Genomic DNA, 6,000 nt, shown 5'->3' on the forward strand with positions numbered 1-6,000 from the left:
CATCACATATATTCCTGCAGTACCTCTAGGGATTACTAAGTGGCCTCTATTTCAGTGCAAACAGCCATTTGGAAAAGAGAACAAAGAGGATGTATATAACAAAAATGAGTAGAAGAAAGTTGGCTTTCTGTTTTAGTTTGAAAAAAATGAAAAAAATATGTGGTACATGGGAAAGTGCAGTGAGTGCTGTGTAGGGTTTGTGAGGGTTCACTGAACACATGAGCCTTCCACATATGGGATTCAGGAAGTGGGAGCCTCTTAGTAGCAACTGGATTTCCTTGCTCGTTATGGTTCCTGAAAGTCAGAGGTTTTTTTTTTTTTATCATTAATTTCATTATTCCAAAAGTCAGGTGTTGGGATGGGTACAGCTTTTTTTTTTTTTTTTTTTTTTTTTGAGAGCACATGGCTTCTATTTTTTCTTCCAGAAGGAAAACGTCCTGAGGAGGAAGGGAAAGACAAGTATTGTATCCTCAGCTCAGAGTAAACTCCTTCGTGTACATGATTTCTACACTGTAGTTTGTGTCTGACACTGATATCTGGGAGGGAGAAATGCTTCTAGTTCAGACTTAATCATATCAGTCTTTCCACTAGTGTTATGCTGACTACCATTCCCTAACAGTGTCCCTCTAGATTTCTGAATCAATATGTCTGATTACCTTGCAGTTTTATTTACTTTTATCTCTTTCATAATTTTTTTTTAATTTAAGCTAATTTTAATATTTTTTGGATATTTCTATATCTACATTTAAATGTTATTTCCTTTCCCAGTTTCCTCTCCATAAGAGACCTAAATGTTTCCATTCCTTGACATTTAAACCACCCTTACTCTCCCTTGACATATCCTTGAACTGGGAGTCAAACCTAGGGAGGACCTTCCTTTGGTGTCCACCAATGCCATCCTCTGCTACATATGCAGTTGGAGCAATAGGCCTGTCCATGTACAGTCTTTGATTATCTGTATAGTACCAGAAAGTTCTTGTTCATTGTTCTGATGGGGTTGATAGCCTCTTCAGCTCTTGTAATCCTTTCTGAAAATTTATCAACAAGAGGTCCGTTTACAATTCTCTGGTTTGCCACTAGCATTCACTTCGGTAACTGACATGCTCTAGTTGTGTCTCTCAGGGAAGATCTATAAACTGTTACTGGCAGCATGCACTTCTTAGCTTTATTAATCTGAATCGTATCTAGTTTTGGTGTCTGATCTATTTATTTATCTATCCATCTATCTATCTATCTATCTATCTATCTATCTATGCATATATTTATCTATCTATCTCTGCCTCTGTCTCTAGCTCTATCTCTTCTCTATCTCTATATATCTATATCTATTTATCTATATCTATTTTTATATATATGTACATATATTTGATGGCTTATACATCTATGAAATTAGTTGAAATTTTAACATGGATTCTGAGGTCCTAGGTCAAGAATGGAGAATCCACAAATGCCAATACCAAATATACTCCCTCCTGTTCTTATGCGCCTATCGAAGTTGAGCTTTTACTGGGCCTCAAGGCATTCCTCTCCCTTCCCATCATCCTGTATCTTTTGTATGGCCTGAATAAAGAATCATGGTAAAATATCTAAAAGCCTGAAGTCTCACCCTTGGAACACAGGAAGGTAGATATTCCAGAAATGATACCTAATGGGACTACAGAACCGCATGCTATAGTCCATGCTGTCCTTTGATTTACTGATGTCTGGTAATTTTTGCATAAAATAAAAATTTGGGAGTTTATCACTTGAAGTAGGAACACAATATTTACACTATTACATTCACTCTTTAGCTTGAGCAGCTTTGTTGCGAAAATCATTGCAAAAAACTAGAATTGCAAAACAGAATTTTTGAGTACATATTCAGGAATATCTATAATGTGCCCTATCAAGGAATGAACAATTAGAAAATGAAATACAAAATCCACTCAATTAAATATCTGTAGGGAAACAATGGCCTTTGGGAAACAGATAGAACTTAGGAAATTGAACTGTTTGTCACAGGAATGGAACTGGGAATAAAATTATAATCCAGAAGATTGTCCTACATCCCATGTTCCTAGATCTTTTCTACACATGCAAAACACGTAATAACTTTCTCCATTCAGAGCATGTAACCACTAATAAAGCAAAGAGAACTGTCAAGCTTTAGAGTGATGTTCTACATAAATGTGTCCACTGTGTCAAAGGAGACACACCTGGAAAGGTCACCTTAGAATCTGGTCAATATAAAGAAAGCTCTTTAGCAGGTAGGCCATGGCAGTTCTCAGTGACATCATCATTAGGCTGGCCCTGAAAAATCTCTTGTATACTGGAGATCCCTAGCTTCTCCTGTGATGTCACAGTGTTTTCCAGACTGCAACTGCCTCTCAGACATTCATTCAGTACCTCTAGGGTTTATTAATTGGCCTTTATTTCAGTGTAAACAGCTATTTGTGAGGAAGATCAAAGAAGATGTAGATATCAGAGATGGGGAGAAGGAAGTTGGCCTAGGAAGTTTTAGTTCAAAAAACGAAGAAATATGTGGTACATGGGAAAGCACAAGGAGTGCTGTGTAGGGGTTGTGAGGGTTCACTGAACACATAGCCTTGATCTGAGCCTTCCCAATATGGGATTCAGGAGGTGGGAGCCTCTCGGTAGCATCTGGATTTCATTGCTTGTTATGGTTACTGGAAGTCAGAGGTTGTTTATCATTAATTTCTTTATTCCAAAAGTCAGGTATTCGGAAGTTTACAGTTGTTTTTCTGAGAGCTAATGGTTTTCATTCTTTTTCCCCAGGAAAAATAGTCCTGAGGAAGGAGGGACAACAAGTATTGTATCGTCATGTCATCTCAAGGTAAACTCCTCCTTGATTTGGATTCCTATAGTGCACTTTGTTTCTGACACAGATATCTGGGACAGAGATGTGCATCTAGTTCAGACATCATCATCTCAGTCTTTCCACTAGTATTTCTCTGATTACCATTCCATGACAGTTACCCTTTAGATTTCTGTATCAATATGTGTGATTCATTGACAGTTTTCTTTTCTTTTAACTCTATCATTTCTTTAGGAATTTTTATTGCGTTTCTAATTGGATACTTCTATATTTACATTTCAAATGTAATTTCCTTTCTCAGTTTCCTGTCCATAAGAGCCCTAACCTGTCCCCCTCCCCTTTTTCAATAACCCCCCTTACTGCCTCTTGACAGTCCATTGAACTGGGAATCAAATCTAGGGAGGACCAAGGGCCTCTTTTTTCATTGGTGTCACGAAGGCCATCTTCTGCTACATTTGCAGTTGGAGACATTGGTCTGCCCATGAGCAGTCTTTGAATATTGATTTAGTACCAGAAAGGTTTCGTGTATTGGCATTGTCCTTGTGGGGATTAAAGCCCCATTCAGATCTTGTAATCCTTTCTCAACATTTACCAACAAGAAGTCCATTTTCAGTTCATGGGTTTGCCACTATCATTTACCTCTGTATTTCACATACTTTAGCAGTGTCTCTCAGGAAATGTCTATATATGATTCCTGGCCGATTGCAGTTCTTAGGCTCATCAATTTTATATCATTTTGGTGCCAGATGTGTGTGTGTGTGTATATATATATATATATATATATATATATATATATATATATATATATATATACACACACATACACTTTTGGTGGCTCCTACATCTAGGTGGTTCGTTGGAATATTAACATAGAATCTGCTAAACTAGGTCAAGAATGTAGAATTCAGAAATGACAATGTCAAATAGACTCCCTCCTGTATTATGAACATATTGAGTTTGAGGTTTGACTGATAAACATGTCATTCTTCTCCCTGCCTATCCTCCTGTATCTAAGGTTGCTACTTAAGGACGAATAATGATAAAACATCCAAAACCCTTAATTCTGGCCATGGGAACACAGGAAGATAGGTAGTGCAGGTTTGATATCGAATGGGACTAGAGAACCGAATTCTGTAGTCCATGTTGCCCTTTGCTTTTCTGATGCCTGGTAATTTTTACATAAAAGAAGCTTTTAGGAGTTTATTAATTGAAGTGAGTACACAGTACTCACACTGTTATGCTCACTCTATAGCTGGGCACACTTTGTTGCCAAAATCACTTTGTTGCAGATAATGGAATAGGAAAAAAGAATTTTTCAGTACACATTCAGGAATATTTATGAAGTCCCCTGTCAAGGAAAGTACAATAAGAAAGTGATATACAATATTCATTTAATTAAAGGTCTGTAGGGAAAATACTGGCCTTTGTGATACATAGATAACAAAGAAAATTGAACTCTATATCTCAGGAATGAACCTGAGAATAAAAATATTATCTAGAAGAATCTTCTACACTAGATGTTCCAAAATCTTTTCTACCCATGCCAAGCCACTGACTACCTTTCTCCATCCCAAGTTTGTAACTGCTAATAAAGCAAAGAGAAGTCTCTAGCTTTAGAGAGATGGAGTACATAATGGTTTCTACTGTGTCACATGAGACATACGTGGAATGGGCACCCTTGAATCTGGTCAATGTAAGGAAAGATGTTTTACAGGTAAGCCATGGCACATCACAATGACATAATCAGTAGGCCCTCCCTGAAACATCTATTGAAACCTGGAGAGGACTAGCTTCTTCTGTGATGTCACAAGTGTTGTCGTGACTGCAACTCCCTTCAGATATCCCCTCAGTACCTCTAGTGTTTACTAATTTAACTCTAATCGAGAGTAAACAGTCATTGTGGAGTGAGAAGGAAGAGGATGATGAGATCAGAGATGGGAAGAAGGAAGGTGGTCTTCTGTCTTGTTATAAAAAAAGGATGAAATACATGGTACTTCGGAAAGCTCAGTGTGTCCTTGTAGGAGTTGAGTAGGATCACTGAAGAGATAGACTTGTTCTGAGCCTTCTGCATATGGGAATCTAGAGCTGCGAGCCTCTCAGAAACATCTGGACTTCGCAGTTCTTATGGCTCCTGGAAGTCAGAGTTTTTATATCATTCATTTCTTTATTCCAAATGCAAAGAATTTTGAAGGTAACAGATGTTTTACTGAGAGCTCATTGCATTTATTCTTTTTGTCAATTATAAAAAGGTCCTAAGTAAGAAATAAAAGGCAAGTATTGTGTCCTCTGCTCAGAGTAAACTTCTCCATGCTTTGGATACCAATAGTGCAGTTTCTCTCTTACACTAATACCTTGGAGAGAGAAGCGCTTCTAGTTGAGACTTCATGATCTCAGACTTTCCACTAGTATTTCCACTGACTAACACTTTAGATTTCTGAGTCAATTGGTGAGATATACTTGCCGGATTCCTTTCTTTCATTTCTTCCATTTTTTCTTTATTTTTTTAGAAAAACTCTCAAAACTCATCCTGGCTGACAATGTAGATTAGACGCATCAGATGAAATGAATTGAAAAACTCTCCTGGGAATGAAAGTGGTAAGGAAATCACATTGATGTATCCTAAATGCAGTGCTAAGAGCAATATTCAGACTAGTCTGTGGAGATGCTGCTGTCATCAGAGACCACAGACAATTAGTGGAGAATGATTCAGCATTAAACTGGGAATGGAAGATGATGGTTGATATTGTTCTAGTAGATCTCACTACATTAAAAAGTGTTTCTTCCAGATAACTGAATGATTATTGTAAAGCAAATCCCGGAATGAACTTATGAGACCCACCATCAGCCTGTCAAATAATGTGCGAAAGAAGAAATCTGTGTCTCTCCAGGGACAAATTGTTGCTTTCAAACCAACAGTAAAGTGTCCATTCTATGAATGATACATTGATATATACACATTATAGAAGGATGGATACAGAGTTTCTTCAGGTCCATGAATGAGGTATTCAGCAGTTGACCTGGATCAGAAATGAAGGTAATTTTTGCCAACTCTTCAGACTTGAGCTCCTTCACTAGGATCCCCATGATTGAAGAAAAGAACAAACTTCAGACAACTTGTCTCAGATTTTTATGTAGTTAAGATTTCCTGGTCTTGGTCCTAGGAAGGAAGGATATCTTGCTTTCCA

The 6,000-nt window shown here is 37.5% G+C and overlaps 1 long non-coding RNA gene across 4 annotated transcripts in view; it reads left to right on the forward strand.

Annotated features, from left to right (window-relative positions):
* LOC134484559 (uncharacterized) overlaps positions 1 to 5,751 on the forward strand; it is a 40,139-nt gene extending 34,388 nt beyond the window's left edge. Inside the window, exons 2-3 of one of the 4 annotated variants that reach the window (XR_010062007.1) lie at positions 2,776 to 2,833; positions 5,323 to 5,751. This is a non-coding gene — a long non-coding RNA (uncharacterized LOC134484559). Of the gene's footprint in view, positions 1 to 2,775; positions 2,834 to 4,549; positions 4,823 to 5,322 lie in introns of those variants that run through there. The other 3 variants (XR_010062008.1, XR_010062009.1, XR_010062010.1) reach the window with 3 other exon arrangements.
* Positions 5,752 to 6,000: the final 249 nt, after the last annotated feature.

The sequence above is a fragment of the Rattus norvegicus genome (genome assembly GCF_036323735.1).
Source record: "Rattus norvegicus strain BN/NHsdMcwi chromosome Y unlocalized genomic scaffold, GRCr8 chrY_unlocalized_1, whole genome shotgun sequence".
NCBI classification, from domain to species: domain Eukaryota; kingdom Metazoa; phylum Chordata; class Mammalia; order Rodentia; family Muridae; genus Rattus; species Rattus norvegicus.